This window comes from Pelophylax lessonae (genome assembly GCF_965119305.1).
Source record: "Pelophylax lessonae genome assembly, chromosome: 12".
In the NCBI taxonomy this organism is placed as follows: Eukaryota; Metazoa; Chordata; class Amphibia; order Anura; family Ranidae; genus Pelophylax; species Pelophylax lessonae.
Window position 1 is genome coordinate 121,761,274 of NC_138779.1, and position 17,605 is coordinate 121,778,878.

At 41.6% G+C, this 17,605-nt stretch overlaps 1 protein-coding gene across 2 annotated transcripts in view; it reads right to left on the reverse strand.

Moving 5' to 3' along the window:
- The window catches only part of GRIK4 (glutamate ionotropic receptor kainate type subunit 4), a 665,019-nt gene extending 658,008 nt beyond the window's left edge, over positions 1 to 7,011 (reverse strand). Inside the window, exon 1 of one of the 2 annotated variants that reach the window (XM_082273781.1) lies at positions 6,564 to 7,011. The gene's annotated coding sequence lies outside the window, so the exon portion shown is untranslated. The remainder of the gene's footprint in view (positions 1 to 6,563) is intronic. The other variant, XM_082273780.1, reaches the window with a different exon arrangement.
- Positions 7,012 to 17,605: the final 10,594 nt, after the last annotated feature.

Here is a 17,605-nt window from a genome sequence, read left to right on the forward strand (position 1 = left end):
TTTTGCTTTTTTTTTAAGGCAGGTAAAAGGCAGCAGGGACCAAAGGTGACACAAAGTTATAAAACACAGCACAATAGCAGGCAAGCTGTGAGCAGCATTACCATGTATAATCTACTTCTGAGGTCTGTATATGTATGCCTATGTGATGAACAGAGGTCATATTGAACAGTTAGGTAAAGGCTGCAGTCATCCTTTAACTGAAAGTGTAACTGTAGGCACATAGCTAAATACATAAAGTTTGTGTGAACTGTCTTAGCAGCAAACAAAAATTATAATTCTGTTCATCCTGTTTTCTAATTCATGCATTTATAATCAAAGGAAATCAGATAGTTGCACACCTGTGCCTCCGCCTGCTTCCATTTTGAGGCTGAAGGATTACTGCGAGTCCTGGGGTTATGTAGTGTATAGATATACATTCAAGGGGCTCTTACCACTGCTATCACTCAATGAAGGAATTCTTGGCCACAATCCAATATGTCATGAGTGAGTAGAAATGAAGAAATGATTCTTCACTATTCCACTGCTATACAGAGCCTTTACTAAATGCAGTCAATCCATTTAGGTCAAACACGTCATTAGTCTAGCCAACAATGGTCGTTATACATTCACCTGCATGCTTTTGTAAGGTAGTCAGACCTAATCCAGACACCTCTGACAGACACTATGCAAAGCCCTGAACGATTTCTTTTCTCCACTGTGTAGGGAGAGTGAAGGAACTCTACTGATGAGGACATCTCTTTGCTCTTTCTCCAATCAGTAAACCTTTTTTGTTAAATTTCACAAAACCGTGCACTGCAGTAATATCTGATTAGCTACAGTACATCGCCTTCCTCTCCCAGTCAGATGTACAACGTGTTACAGGGACTAGTACAATGACAGATTGGGATACTACTGTTTTAAAAATACATTTAAAGCTGAACTCAGATATAAAGGTAGATAAAAAAGACAGCTCTGTGATCTTTTTTTTTTTTAAAGGTGTTTATTTTTGCTTTCTTAGAAATGTGACTTCATAGAAATTTAATAAGAAGCACTGAATTGGGACTATCAGTGCCAAAGCTATATCAGCAGCAGCAATAACAATACAGGCACCTATCCACACACATTCACTCTTGTCCTCTTCAGCCCCACCAAGAAAACAGCTTATAAGATACCAGGCCCATCTAAAACACAGCATTTATTTTTACCCATCCATGGGTCCCATATTTCATTGAACGTATAGAGGCACCCATGAAATATGTTTGTATTTGAGTATCGTTGAGAAGTTTAGTTGCCATATTAACGTGTAGTCTGTTTGGGTCTCCTCAATGCAGTAGAATCACTTTTCGGGCATAAAACAGTATCAGCTGAAACATAATCCTAGAGAATTTAGGAGGAACATATTGCTACAGAATATTCAGTAATATTGGCTCAGGGGTTTTAGGGGCGCTAAATTCAAATTGTTCATTCATAAGAGCATACAATGAGGACTAAAAGCTCTGAATTCTTTAACAAGTCCATAGGATGTATAATATGTTGGCATTGTCCTGACTGCATTGAGGGCAGCTCAAAAAGTAGGCTCATCTTATGTACACAATCCATGGTATTAAATCTATGCTTAAATTAAAATTTCATGATTTTGGCTGTCATGCAACAACTTTTCTAAGGTAACAATTTGAAGAGTCACAGTAAGAGACCAAAATACGATCCCAGGCCATGACACAATAAAATATCTATTAAACTCTCTGTGTAAAAGTTTTGTTTTTTCTTGCAATTTGTAGAAAGCCCAAGAAGGTGTTTTGATGCGTGATAAATTTGATCCCCAATATGGCCCACCATGCCATATCAGGATGGGCATACAGCTCCCACTAGTTGTACCACAAAGAAGATGTGGTTTCATGCAAAGCCAAAGCAGAAATTTATATTTGGGAACCTTCCTTGCAGCGGTTCTTAGTGGAAAATGATGTGGTCGCTCATAAGAACCCATGTACCCAACGTCACCAATACTGCAGTATCATCATTTAGTGGTAACCACCAGTCATGCCAGAAGGCAAGCTGGAAGGCTGAAGAGTGTGCCACTCTGTCCTTTGCTACTGAAGCTTGTAGGCCCACCCAGGAGATGCAGGGATGGGAGCCACTCCAAATAAAATAGAAAATGGCAGAGTCAATATGTACAAACCACTGTTTAGTAAAAGATATTGGGGATGCTTCAAATAAAAAAGCTGTGTAATCCTTGATAAATATGTTTTTATTTTTTAAATGCAAGCAGTGCAAGTACTGGAATTTTACCTGATACCAGCCTCTTGCAGTCTATTTACAGCAAGACTGGAATGTGGGAGGAAGAAGCAATAAAAGGAACCATTCAATCTGTGTGCAGACAGGAAAAGAAAGCAGAGTAAAGGAAATATGAGCTCAATACTGTGCTGCTTATCTTTTCACTGTCCATTCACAGGTTTGGGCAGGTCCAGGTCAACAAGGGCTCAGAGGAAGTGGATTAAAATGTGCTCACCATAAAAAGGACTGCCAGGGCAATTTCTGCATTGAAGGTAAATATTGATATCTTGTTATTTTTTGCTAGAGTTCTGCCTTAAGTGTTTTTAATGAATATAGCATTGATTCAATTGGTTTCCTGTATATCTGGCTACACTCAAACATTTACAGGCATACCCCATTTTAAGTACACTCACTTTACGTACACTCGCGAGTACGGACACAGCCTGGTCAGCTTGGCATGGCATTACTCCCAGTTTTTAACATTGGCGTCTATGGGAAATCTTGGTCAGCTTGACATGGCACTACTCCCAAACCATAAGTGACAGGGATACCAAACATGGGGAGCAATGTGAGGGGACCCAGGACTACAACATATCCTATTTGTAGCCAGCTTGCCTAGGAAATGAAAAAAGGTATTGCTTCACTTTAAGTACATTTTCGTTTTACATATATGCTCTGGTCCCATTGTGTACTTAAAAGCGGGGTATGCCTATATTGAAAATCAACATTAAAACCCACATTCAAAGATACTCCAATCTAATAAACAACACATTGGCATTTATATAGTTTAAGGTCCTCGAAACAGAGTTGTGCCTAACAAATTTGGATACAGTGGCTATCCCTGGACTCCCTGGAAGAAATGATAAAATGTTGCATAATATGCACCTGCTGAAATAATGGTTTCTCCTTCAGCAAACATTCACGCTAGTGTATCTCTATCATAGCACATGCTGTGATACGAAGCCCTGTCTTTGCCCTGTACTGACAACGGACAACAAAGAGATATCATATCTGTAATCTTTGCCTTTTTGGGCATGGTTTGCATATGTAATTATGTCAAATTCATAGCATCTTTATCGGAAATCTATCAGTTTCTGCACAAAACTTTCAAAAGAAAAAAAAAAAAAAAAACCATTGATTCAGAGAATCACTGGAGCCAGGGGTAAAATGTGATGTGCATGAAATATTTATGGCTATTTTCATTCTATTTGCTTTGGCTTATTTTTTAGCAAATGTGAGAAATGTATAATCAGATTAGCACATTTCTCTCACATACACATCATTTACAAAACCGGCTGTGTAATTGTAGCCAATTTTACATACAGTGCAAACAGCAAAGCTGTTGTATGCATCCCGCGGGGACTAGTAAGCCTTTTTTTCTTTTTTTTTTACTAAATTCCATAAAACAATTCATGATATATAATCACTTCTCTTTGTTAATGAGTTAGCACACTTTGACTCATTTAAAGACAGCACGGCCTATTTACCTCCCCATGTGTCAGCTTTGGATGCCTGAATGCTCAAACAGCAAGCACCAGCGCTGTCAGGTGGGAAGAAGGGGTCACATTCTCTTGTATTTTCTTTTATTCCCTGGGGCCAAGTGGATTGCTGGGGAACAAAGGGAAGGTGAGAATTGAAGTGAATCTGTTGCTTTGTCCTGTATCAGTAAACCATCTAATCATTTTCCTAGAATCTTGCCGGAAAGCCTGTGACGTCACCCCTGCCTAGGAGCCACGGTCAGAAACTGGGGGGTAATGCGGATATACTTTTTAATTTTCATCTAATATGCTGGGTTTTTTGTCAAGCAGGATTTCACTTTTTTTATGGGAGGACTTTAAAGAATGAGCAGACCTTTCATTTTGATGCAACCCTGACACTTCTATAAGAAAATACAGCCAGCTGATCCCTGCAATACAAGAAGAAAAATACTTATTCTTTCAGCAGTCAGTGAGTGAAATCTTCCCTGTCTCTATTAGCTTTGGGCATTGCTGCTTTCCGACACTTCTGGGTGTGTCGAATAGCATGTCCCTCACTGGGAGCCATCCTTCTCCCTCCATCTGCTTTTTCACAACAGCTGCCAATGGGGGGGAACCAAGACAGGGAACAAGCTAACAAACGTACCTGGAAGTATTGGATAACCAGGAGCTGATGAAGGCAGAAAAGATTTCACTTGCCATTTGCTGGAGAGGTAAGAATTCAGCTTCCCATATTGCAGGGAGCAGCTGGTTGTATTTTCTTAGAGAGGTGACAGGATCTCTTTAAGGCAATCATAATCACGCACGGCCTTATAATTGCAAGTGATCTGACTTGAGCATTACTTGCTACGATTGGTAAACAATCTGGTCATGGGCCATGAGGAACTCTAGAGGGCAATAATGAGTACTTAATTCTCATAATCACACAGAATTCTTCCCAACAAATTGGAATATTTCTCCACAACTGAGCACCAATGGCTCCCTTTTCTGTAGAGACAACGGAGCCAATTTTCACCACGCAGGTGGTACATTCACTTTGCCCAGCGCAAGAGGATTGAGTCTCCGCTGGCACAGCAATGGGAGGATAGAGAGAACAGAACAGCCCTCTCAGTCTATGACAATCTGCCTGTCTATGAGCATCCTTTATTGTATTTCAAATATGCTTATTATACGCATACATATTCATGCTGCAATTTTGTGTTTGGATTTTTTCGCATAAAATTAGTATGAATAAGAAACTTCCGCTGCATCTGTATCTTGTCAACTGTTCGCAGCCGGGCTGGGGCCCTACTCACAAAAAGTGTGTGTGTACCTGCATACAGTATATACCAACATATATGTAATCTGAACTCACCAATACTACAGGTAGGTAATCATATACTGAATTATATATGTTGCAATATATATATTGATATACTATCACCTATATAACACATAATTATATAAATATATATATATTTTTTTTAATCTTAACATAGTTAGGTTAAAATAAAAAATAGTTGAGTGCATATATATATATAGATATATATATATATATATATATACACACACACACACTAATTTGGATAGATAGATAGATAGATAGATAGATAGATAGATAGATAGATAGATAGATAGATAGATAGATAGATAGATAGATAGATAGATAGATAGATAGATAGATAGATAGATAGATAGAATTATGTAAAATTACTTACTAAGGGGCCGCATATTTTATATATATATATATATATATTTTTTTTTTTTTTTTTTAATCTGAAATCACCAATATTACTGTTATATTAAAAAATACATGAGCGATCACATATATTTATATATAAAACCACTCTTCTTTTTAATCTAACCAAAAACATATCTATCCATCTATCTATCTATCTATCTATCTATATATATATATATATATATATATATATATTTTTTTTTTTTTTTTTTTTACATTTGAACTCACATATATTACAGTTGGGTAATCTTATAAAGACACCCGTGTGATTGATAGATAGATAGCTAGATAGATAGATTTTTTTGTTTAATCTGATTTCACCACTATTACAGTTAAGTAATCTTATAAAGACACCCGATAGGTAGGTAGATAGATAGATAGATAGATAGATAGATAGATAGATAGATAGATAGATAGATAGATAGATAGATAGATAGATAGATAGATAGATAGATAGATAGATAGATAGATAGATACATTTTTTACATATGTTTTTTTTTTTTTTTAATCAGAAGTCACAAATATTACAGTTGTGTAATGGTATATAGACTCCCGTGTGATGGAGATAGCTAGAGAGAAATAGAGAGATATTTGGAATTTGGTGATGAGAATAATAAAGTTGGGCAATGGATGAGTAGCAGCCTTACCCCTGCAATATGAGAACACAACAGATTAACATTTGGCCCACCCTGTCTGCTGCACAACACCAATCCAGTAATTACAGCTCAGCCCATTCCCAGGACTGGCACTGATGGATCCTATAGGGATATTTGGGAAGCTGGTCTCCCATGATGATAAGCTCTGTGCACCTGGCTCTCAGTGCAGACTGATGACATGCCAGGCATACACAAGGCTCCCTCTGCCACACAAAGTGGACACTTTAACCCTTTGAAGGGCAGCAATCCATGCCTCTCCTGCAATGATAGAACATTCCATGGTGCCCAGTCATGTATACATGCTGTAATACATCATTGCCTCCAAATGGAGAATGCACCCCCCCCCCCCCAATTCTTTACACACCTTCTACCAGAAATTTCCTTCAATGATTGCCCCCCCCCCCCCCCTCACTAGTTTGGGGAGCAGGGCGGCTGTTGTAATGTGGGAGGCCCCGTAGTTACCTTGTGTCGGTAGGTGTCTGTGTCCTCAGGCGGGCACCTAGTAGAAGGTTCCCTTTCTCTAATAGACGGAGGAGGAGATGGCAGAGCCGGAGGCACAGTCCGTGTCTTCCCTCTCCTTCTCTTCCATCCTCATTGTCCGCCGTACACCGTCATGTCCCCGCTCCTCCGTCCTCCCTCATGCAGCACACGCAGCATCTGCCCGCTACACACACACATACACTGACTGAGGCGCCTTCTTCTCTACAACACCGGCTATCCGCCGACAGCCTGCACTGACATGGAGAGGAGAGGGAGGGAAAAGGGGGGCTCCGACAAGAAGAAAGGAGGGATTAGGTGAAAGAAGGGACTGAGGAGAGGAGGGGGGGAAGGCTACTTACTGAACAAGTGACATAGGGACATGATGGAAAAAGGAGAATGACGTCAGGGGAGAGGAGAGGTCCTCAGGTACAGCGGACTGCCATGCTGCCATGGAAGGATGGATGGAAGGAAGGAAGGTAATTAGTATTATGGGAGAGGAGTGCTGGTAATAAGACTTAGGTCTGGTAGAAGATAGGAGGAGAGGGACATACCTGGGGTCACCATGGTCCGTATAGGACAGTATGAGGAAACGTCCCATAACCAGCCATTACTGGAGGACACCTGCACCCAATTGGGTTCAATAACAATCTTAGGGCCCATTCACCCAGGCGTCTACACACCCACGTTTAGCTGCGTACATTGTATTGTTATGTACTAAGGCCATGTTTGCATAGGCGTACTTAAATACACTATATTACCAAAATTATTGGGACACCTGCCTTTACATGCACATGAACTTTAATCTTAGTCCGTAGGGTTCAATATTGAGTTGGCCCACCCTTGGCAGCTATAACAGCTTCAACTCGTCTGGGAAGGCTGTCCACGTTTAGGAGTGTGTCATTGGGAATGTTTGACCATTCTTCCAGAAGCACAATTGTGAGGTCAGGCACTGATGTTCGAGAGAAGGAATGGCTCGCGGTCTCCACTCTAATTTATCCCAAAGGTGTTCTTTTAGGTTGAAGTCAGGACTCTGTGCAGGCCAGTCAAGTTCCTCCACCCCAAACTCGCTCATCCATGTCTTTATGGACCTTGCTTTGTGCACAGTCATGTTGAAACAGAAAGGAGCCATCCCCAAACTGTTCCCACAAAGTCGGGAGCATGAAATTGTCCAAAATGTGTTGGTATGCTGACACCTTAAAGCGGTTGAAAACCTGAAAAAATAAAAAAAACCTGCAAGTCAAAGGCATAATGAGCTAGTATGCATCACATACTTACCTTATTACTTACCTTAGAACGAAGCCCCGACACGGACCCCTGGACACCGCTGTGGGAGCTGACATGATCCCTCGGCGTCTCTTACGGGTTTGGCGGCTCCGGCGCTGTGATTGGCCGGAGCCGCGATGACGTCACTCCCGCGCATGTGCGCGGGAGTCATTTTCCGGCAAGCTCCCGGCATGGAAAGCTGAAGGTCCCCCGAACCTTCAGAGCGCGTGAGCGGCTGCATGCAGTGCAAATATCTCCTAAACCGTGCCGGTTTAGGAGATATTAATTGTACCTACAGGTAAGCCTTATTGTAGGCTTACCTGTAGTTAAAAGTGTCAAAAAGCGGTATACTACCGCTTTAAGAGTTCTCTTCATTGGAACTAAGAGGCCAAGCCCAACCTCTGAAAAACAACCCTACACCATAATCCCCCCTCCACCAAATGATTTGGACCAGTGCACAAAGCAAGGTCCATAAAGACATGGATGAGCGAGTTTGGGGTGGAGGAACTTGACTGGCCTGCACAGAGTCCTGACCTCAATCCAATCGAAGACCTTTGGGATGAATTTGAGTGGAGACTGCGAGCCAGGCCATTCCGCCCAACATCAGTTCCTGACCTCACAAATGTGCTTCTGGAAGAATGGTCAAACATTCCCATAGACACACTCCTAAACCTTGTGGACAGCCTTCCCAGAAGAGTTGAAGCTGTTATAGCTGCAAAGGGTGGGCCAACTCAATATTGAACCCTATGGACTAAGACTGGGATGCCATTAAAGATCATGTGCGTGTAAAGGCAGGAGTCCCAATACTTTTGGTAATATAGTGTAGTTCACCTTTACCCATAAAAAACCTGCCTGTGCAGATACGCAGCATCCGTAGATAAAAAATGACTTGTGCTGCTATAAATAAACTTGAATCATGCCCTGGCTATACTTGCAGCAGTGTTTATTTTATCTATAAAAATATTCAATAAACATAGTTTTTGCCAGCTGCATGTTTTCAGTCAGGAAAACGAAACAAAAATAAAATTAGAATTAAGTCAATTCACAAATACTATGCCGCAAATCAATTCCAATTTCCATTAAGTCAACTGAAATCGAATGGTTTTAGTTAACCACTTGCTTACCGAGCAATTTCACCCCTTTTCCTGACCAGGCCAATTTTCAGTCGGACTTTGAATGACAATTATGTGGTCATGCAACACTGTACCCATATGAAAGTTTCATCATTTATTTCACACAAATAGAGCTAGGGTTTTTATTTGCTAAACAAATGAAAAAAAAAAAAAATACCTTAGGTGTGTATTTTACATAGGATCTATTGTCAGTTCTGCCAGAAAGAACCTGCATTCCATGCAGAAAATATGCATATGTCCTTGTAAGGCTAAACCACCACTACTTTATCCATGTAGATGTGGCGCCCTTGAAACCAATGTAAAAAACAAGGCCAAAATCCATAAACAAACAAAGAATTCCCTTCCCAAGACCACTGTGACACATGAACCCCCAAATGTTTCCATATAGCAGTTTCATAGATCTTCAAACACTCTGCATCCAGTAGTTGAAATAAAGGCTCTGAAACACGGGGACTTGGACTTCACACAGCTCCTTGACATGGCACGCCAAGTAAAGATGAAGATGTGACAGTGGAACAAGTCATCTTTGGCCAGGGGGCAAGTAAAGTGTTAACCATGGGCATAACATGGGCTCAGGGCCCACAGCCAATCCCGCATTCCCTATTTTAACATAGATGGAAGATTCTTCATAACAAAAACTTGCTTGTTTAGCCACCACATTTATTGGAGCCCTTACTGGTTCACTCGCTGACCACTGTGCTTACAGAAACTTGAGCTTCATCCTGTGCGGGGACTTCTGGTGGTTCTGGACCCAAAAGGCCCAAGTCCAATGGTGGTATCAATAACACATTTTCTCGATCACTGCTGTATTCTCGCTCCTCCTTGAACACCTTTGAGGATCTTCTTTGGCTTCTCTATGGAGCTTGACTCCGCTGGCTCTGGGGGAGCTCTCATCTATGATGCTGTTTGGGGAACACCAGTGTACTTTGTTTACCCTCCTCCACACCAGGTCCAGAGATCCCAAATGTCCAGTTTCTGATGGCTACAAAGAAGCACTATATCTCCTCTGTACCACCTCTGCTCCACAATTATCACTGGAAGCTCCGTGTAGAAAAAGGCCCAGCAGCATGCCCAAGATGTCATCATCAGGGTCAGCTCTCTGCAGGTAGCGCACTCCACTATCAAGAACTCCAATGACCTGGACCAGCATCCTGCAAAGATCCCCTGGGAAGCATCCAGACTCCCATATCATCAAGGCGGGGAGTGTTTTGGCACAGTTTCACCATGCTCGCCTCTGCAACAAGCAGTGAATAATGGACGCTCCCAGCCCAGCCAAACTCCCACTTTAAACTACAAGCAAATCACTGATCCTGACACATGGCACAGGGGTGTGTCCTATCCTGCCAACTATACCAGAATTGTAAAGGGGACCACAATTGGCTTTGTTGGCGCTAAATTAGACCAGTTCCCAGCCCAATTTTTCCCCATAAGGACAGTGACTCGCTACTGGTAGATAGAAGCCTTCCCCATATTGTGCCCAACTCCTGTCCATAGGCCCACCCAGGACATTCCCAGCCATAAGCCTCTATATTCATGAAGAAAGGAATGTATACACAAGAAGTATATTTTCTGAACTTTACTGATGTTCTTCAAAGATGGTAGTGACCGGTAACGCCACATTGACATACTGATCATCCCTTTGCACCTCATCCCTCCTCTCCTTAGGAGCATCAGAGCATTGAGACCCATTTCCCTGTAAACTAGCTCAGTAGCATTCTGCTCTATTCAAACCAAGATTAACAAGGTGAAGCATCCTGCTCTGTTAGCCAAGTTTAACAAGGCACTTTCTGTAGTATACCAAATTTCCCTATCCAAGTCCCACTCCATAGCTCTGTCCAGCTGGGCACAATCCTTTATGTTACTCTCTTTCTCCCAAGGTCATTAGTACTTACTTCAGAGGGCTCTGATTTGGCCCATGAGGCTCTATGCATCCCGCTCATGACTCACTTCACATCGTATCGAGTCAGGAATTTTGCAGCTGCACCTTTACAGTAGCCGACTACATATGTATAGCTCTAGGGTGTTTGGCTCCCATGCCCTATCTGCCTAAGGCTCCTCCCATCCTGGCTTTTACATGGGAAATGATTATCCCCATTACATCACTAAGGGAGGGGGACTTCTCTAAATGGGGAGCTATGACTTTCCCTGTTACCATACTATACAGTGCCTTGCGAAAGTATTCGGCCCCCTTGAACTTTTTGACCTTTTGCCACATTTAAGGCTTCAAACATAAAGATATAAAACTGTAATTTTTTGTGTAGAATCAACAACAAGTGAGACACAATCATGAAGTGGAACGAAATTTATTGGATATTTCAAACTTTGTTAACAAATATAAAACTGAAAAATTGGGCGTGCAAAATTATTCAGCCCCCTTAAGTTAATACTTTGTAGCGCCACCTTTTGCTGCGATTACAGCTGTAAGTCGCTTGGGGTATGTCTCTATCAGTTTTGTATATCGAGAGACTGAAATTTTTGCCCATTCCTCCTTGCAAAACAGCTAGAGCTCAGTGAGGTTGGATGGAGAGCGTTTGTGAACAGCAGTTTTCAGTTCTTTCCACAGATTCTCGATTGGATTCAGGTCTGGACTTTGACTTGGCCATTCTAACACCTGGATATGTTTATTTGTGAACCATTCCATTGTAGATTTTGCTTTATGTTTTGGATCATTGTCTTGTTGGAAGACAAATCTCTGTCCCAGTCTCAGGTCTTTTGCAGACTCCATCAGGTTTTCTTCCAGAATGGTCCTGTATTTGGCTCCATCCATCTTCCCATCAATTTTAACCATCTTCCCTGTCCCTGTTGAAGAAAAGCAGGCCCAAACCATGATGCTGCCACCACCATGTTTGACAGTGGGGATGGTGTGTTCAGGGTGATGAGCTGTGTTGCTTTTTCACCAAACATAACGTTTTGCATTGTTGCCAAAAAGTTTGATTTTGGTTTCATCTGACCAGAGCACCTTCTTCAACATGTTTGGTGTGTCTCCCAGGTGGCTTGTGGCAAACTTTAAACAACACTTTTTATGGATATCTTTAAGAAATGGCTTTCTTCTTGCCACTCTTCCATAAAGGCCAGATTTGTGCAGTATACGACTGATTGTTGTCCTATGGACAGAGTCTCCCACCTCAGCTATAGATCTCTGCAGTTCATCCAGAGTGATCATGGGCCTCTTGGTTGCATCTCTGATCAGTCTGCTCCTTGTATGAGCTGAAAGTTTAGAGGGACGACCAGGTCTTCATAGATTTGCAGTGGTCTGATACTCCTTCTATTTCAATATGATCGCTTGCACAGTGCTCCTTGGGATGTTTAAAGCTTGGGAAATCTTTTTGTATCCAAATCCGGCTTTAAACTTCTCCACAACAGTATCTCGGACCTGCCTGGTGTGTTCCTTGTTCTTCATGATGCTCTCTGCGCTTTAAACAGACCTCTGAGACTATCACAGTGCAGGTGCATTTATACGGAAACTTGATTACACACAGGTGGATTCTATTTATCATCATTAGTCATTTAGGTCAACATTGGATCATTCAAAGATCCTCACTGAACTTCTGGAGAGAGTTTGCTGCACTGAAAGTAAAGGGGCTGAATAGTTTTGCACGCCAAATTTTTCAATTTTTTATTTGTTAACAAAGTTTGAAATATCCAATAAATTTTGTTCCACTTCATGATTGTGTCCCACTTGTTGTTGATTCTTCAAACAAAATTACAGTTTTATATCTTTATGTTTGAAGCCTGAAATGTGGCAAAAGGTCGAAAAGTTCAAGGGGGCCAAATACTTTCGCAATGCACTGTAATTAGGCCATCTAGTGGCCAGCCAGCTAACTGCACCTGATAATGTGATTTTTGAGATTTGCAAAACCACATGATTTTGCACGTGTTCTTTAAACGCTATTGTGTGAATGCAGCTTAATGCTGATATGAAGTTTCTTTTTATACAAGAATTAGACTACGTACAGTTCCCAAAACATTTTATCGCCTTTAACATGGAGAAATGAGCAATATTCTCCGTAAAAACTGTTCTCACTAGGGAGCTCTAATTAGAGGTGCATTAAAATCTCTCCCAGACGGAGGTGATGACACAAGGTTCTCCTCTCTTATCACCACTCATGGTTTATCATCCACACAAAACTACTCTGCTTGGGCAGCATAAACGCTACAACAGATAATCATCTACCCAAATAGTGACATAGAGCATACCTGTTCTGTGACGATCTATGGTAAAGTTTATCTGGACTACCCCATACACCTGAAGAGGTGGTAACAGCTGTTTGTATGATGACCATTGTTTATGTTTACTCCCGCTGTATTTTCATTTCCTGAAGAAGCGGGCTTTTGTGCCGTGAAACGCACCTGCATTGAAGTAAGCTACAGCGAGCTATTCATCACCTGGCTGGGTGGACGTACCAAAAAATCTTTCAGGAGCAATACAATAAACTCTTGAATATATTTGTTGACTTGTGCTGAATACTTGTATATTCTCATGTTACAGACATGATTTTAAGCTTTGTATAAGAATAAATTGTTTGATGTTTTATTTTAATGGTACCGAGGAAGTCCTTTATTTCATTTTTAGTTTTTTTTTATTTAGTAAGTGGCATTGCGAGTTTTTCGAAGTTGAACTTTTTCACAATTTTTTGGAAAATGAAGAAATGTGAAAAAAATAGTTTTTTTCACAATTTTTTTTTTTTGTTTATACATACTGTCTCCAGTGCAGCACAATGTCATCATATAACTGGTGTGCCGGTGATCAGAGACAGTTACTGGTGACATTACGTAAAAAATAAAAATTGAAATAAAAATAATAAATATTTCTAATGTTTTTTCCTTTATTTTATTTTTTAAGATTGTTTTAACACACTGTGTCTAGAGCTATACAATGTTACCATAGTAACATTGTACTACCCTGGTGGAGTGATCATGATATTTTTTACATGTTATGATTGCTTATACTAGTGAATTTCACTGTTATAAGCAACAATTTTTACTCAATTAAATTGATTCATTCAGTGTGTATTGTTGTGATTAGCTGTGATTGGCCACAGCTAATCACATGGTACAGGTGGGCTGTGATTTGTCTTGTCTGTACCATGTAGTCCCTGTGACCAATTACAGCTAGCAACATAATTGTACAAAATAAGTGGTATGAATGGAAGCCATCCATTGTGTACAATTGTCACATGATCTGCTGTGATTGGTCACATTGACCACATGGTACTGGCTGGACACAGTGGGTGACAGATTATCCTCTTTTCTCTCCAGCAATAGACTTGGTGAATCTACATTATCTTCAGGACACTCACTTACCAGCATCCCATATACTGATACCCATCCACTGACTCTTCTAGCTGCAGGGATGGCCCCCCTCAGGTCAGGCCCATTGACGCAGATCTGTACTCACTGTACTGCAGAATCAGATCCTCCAGTGTCTCCCCTTTCAGTCAGCTTCACTGGACCTCTGGGTTCAGTTCCTCACTAGCACTCTCCAGCCCCTCAGGTGGACTACCTACAGAGGAGGAGGCAGCCATCCCCTCCCTCTGGTACCCCGCTATCCAGCCGAAAGACCCAGAGCACATGTGCTCCTGGCTTGTATACAGTATCCCAGCATGCACCAAGGCACTTTCCTCTGCCAAATCACCAGGGCTGTATCAAATGCCTGTGCACTCATTTGTCAGGTTTCCTCCCTATTGGACCAGTGTTAAACACTCTGCAGACACAAGAATTGCACATGAGCACAATGAGCAAACCTCACTAACAGATCCCGCTCTCTGGTAGGGATCTAGATTATAAATTTACCTGCAGTCCTTGTGGTAAGAAGACAGGACTCAAAACTACGATTTCTCCCTAGCACCTACCTAGGAGGGTGCTACACACAAATGAATCCCACTCTGTGATAATGAATACACCCTTTAAAGTTGATTTCCGGCCTATTTTGCAACTTTAGTGATTCCTGGATTGCTCGCTATGCTGATCAACAATTGGGCATTTACAATTTTTTTCAGGGGTCCCTTACCTTATTTTCAGGGCATTTTTTATTGTACTTCCTCCTTCTCCCCCCTCTGTGGCCACAGCCACCAACATCACTTCTGCCTTTGCATTGCATCCTGGGAGCTGTTTGTCATCACTCCCAGGAGGCTGGAATCAGGAAGAACTCACAGAACACTCCCTGGAATCAGGAAGAAGGACACAGCAGATTACACTGCGGCTTCAGATGCCCACGTCTAAGATGGCCGCGCCCAGACAGCGTTTTTAAAAGTAAGATTTTGACTAAAATCCAATACTGTACACCTTGTAAGTATGAGAATAGCGGTTCTGTAAAGGGCAATAGATTAGTATTATAGGGGTATTTTTAGTTAAAAAAGGTATTTGAGGCCGGAAATCCACTTTAATGTATTTTTTTAATGTAAGCAGTCAAGGGACTTAGCTACAAATCATGGCGCAAAATTTTGATGGAGTCACCTGGCAAACTCTCTCTGTTGCAGCTTGCAGTGTGAGCTGTCATAATCGGTGTCATTGATCTTACTATAAAGTATGCCATAGCAACATTTTGATGGGGTCCCCTGGCTAACTCCCTTTGTAGCAGCTTGCAGTGTCAGCTGTGACAATACGTGTCATTGACTTACCATAAAGTATGTCTGAATCAAGGACAGGCAGCAGGAGAAGAGCTGTCAGTATAATCAGACAACTAGGGAGTCAGGACCATTGCTTTAGATAAAGGTTATAGTAGTAGTAGCAATGATAATAACCATAATGATGTCAGCTGTCCTTAAGGTTTTATTTGAGAAGAATCTCTTGGATTTTTACTGCATTAGCGCACAGGGTTAATTTCAATATGTAGCAGTTGTTTAGAGGGCAATAAATCCACACTGCTAAGACAGCTGAGCAAATACTTCTTACTGCACAGAGGGGGGATCTGTGACTGGCAAGAATCCCAAGGTCTGACATCAGCCCTTCTATACTGGAGATTTCACAATTTAGATTCATTACCAGCCTCCCTAATGATCCCCCCCAACTTAGGCCAGGTGCCATAGAAGCCTGTCACTGTTCAACCGCAATGTGAGGGGTGGGAATGAGACCTGTAAGTGAAAGTTAAACTGCAGCAAGAAAGATAAGGTCTCCTGCCCTGCCAGAAAGGGCTGTGTTGTGTTACAGAGCTGTAAAAATCTCAGAACTGGATTGGCAAAAATACAAATTCATTGGCAGGTGAAATTGTTCTCTTTTATACATATCATCTATATGTAGTTGTTTGCCCGTAGTCTAGCTTTAAAGGTGCTCGCACACAATGTCACCTTTATATACGTTTCCTATTACATCTTCAATTGTCTTCGCAAACACATCGGTCCTGGTTTACTAAAAGAGATCAACATTAACACAAAAAAAAATTGCTAGAATACTTTTGCATTGCAGGATCACATGAGCACATGCATGTATCTATACATAGCGATCACCATCCCTGAACCTATTTGGTAAATCCTAGGGCTCTTTCACACGGGCGTTCCGTATGTCCGTTTTTCATCCCATCCGTTTGCGGATGAAAAACTGACATAATGTATCTCTATGTAAACACGGATGTCAGCGGATGATCATCCGCTGACATACGTTTTTCGTCCTTTCCGTTCAGTTCAGTTTTTTGGAACGGAAGAGAAACCTATTTTTTCTTCCGTTCAAAAAACGAAACGGATGTCAGTGGTGTCATCCGCTGACATCCGTATTTACATAGAGATACATGTCCGAGACTATGTCCGTTTTTCATCCGCAAACGGATGGGATGAAAAACGGACAGACTGACCGGATGACACAAGTGTCATCCGTGTCCATTTCAAAAAAAAAAAAAAGGGCCTGATCGGGCAAAAAAAAAAACTGAACGCCCGTGTGAAAGAGCCCTACTCTAATATTCAATGTGTACAGTGTACTCCCAGTTTGTTGTGTGTTTGCCCTGGCCACGGCATGTATATCTGCACATGCACACTCTGATACCTCCAATACAGTGTCTATCATTGATCACTTACTTCTACAACATAATACTAGTATGCACTTTGTATGGTTTTGTTTCTTCATGAGATGCACGTGTAAAATCTTTAACAGTGGTCACCTGGATCAAAAAACAGACAAATACACATATTTTGCAATTAGCAGGAACCAGTCCTGCTGGTGATGGACCTTACTGGCACCCACATGAGACAAATTTGTATAAAAATATCAAATTGTATTATTAATCTTTTAAAAAATGACACCAAATGTGTAAGTACATGTTTAACCACTTAAGGACCGAGCCCATTTTTAACATATGTTGTTTACAAGTTAACCACTTGCCGACCAGCCGCCGTAAATTAACTGCGCTCGCCTGGGAGGCGGTAGGGGGAGAGCGCGTGCCGCCGTCAGCGCGCTCCTGCCCCTGCTCATCAGCGGGGAAGCCAGGGCGTATGTCAGGAGGCTCCGATGGCTGCCTGACACCAGCGATCTCCCGCTGCTGACAGAGAAGGACGGACGGCTGATGTAAACACAGCCGTCTGTACTTCTCCCTGAAGTGATCACAGATGTCATGTGATCCTGCTATATAGGATCACATGTCTCTGTGATGACTTCACAAGCCACGCCCCCCCCACAGCTAGAATCATGCCCCTAGGGTCA